Source organism: Saprolegnia parasitica (genome assembly GCF_000151545.1).
Source record: "Saprolegnia parasitica CBS 223.65 unplaced genomic scaffold supercont2.738, whole genome shotgun sequence".
NCBI lineage: Eukaryota > Oomycota > Saprolegniomycetes > Saprolegniales > Saprolegniaceae > Saprolegnia > Saprolegnia parasitica.
In genome coordinates this window covers 1-560 of record NW_012157132.1, presented here as the reverse complement: position 1 = coordinate 560, position 560 = coordinate 1, and positions in this window count along the sequence as shown.

Below are 560 nucleotides of genomic sequence, written 5' to 3'. Positions count from 1 at the left end.
CGCAATGCACGAAGCCAGCGACGCGGTGACCACTGTCGCTGACTGCGCAGCCGTCGTTGCCGCCGACGTCCAGCGACTTCGTCGTGCATGCTGGGTCCCCACACCGACATGCTGCGCGAGATCCACAGCTTTTGCTGCCGTCGTCGCCCTTGCGGTCGCTCTCGCGGCGGCGTAAACAATCGCATGGACGGCGCAAAGCCATCATGCAGTCCACCACGCCGTACCATGGAAGAGCTCTCGCTGCGTGACGACGTGCCGTGGCTCGAACTCGACGAGATATCTGGCCGCGGCCTCGACCTCAGCGTGTTGTGTCTCTTTGGTCAAGCCATGCCAGTCCAATGCAAGCGTGCATCGCTGGAGAGTTATGACTCCAGGAAGCGAGTAGCTCAGAGTCTGTGTAGTCGTGTGTGTGTGGTGTAGATAGGATAGGGCTCGCTGCCATGTACAGATGATGTCCGGTAGCGACCCTATATGGTAGTGACCCCCAGTTGGAGCCTCTTGGCGACGGTATAACCTATCTCTCTATCCGCGGCGCAGGCTCCTCTCGATACCTCTCGACT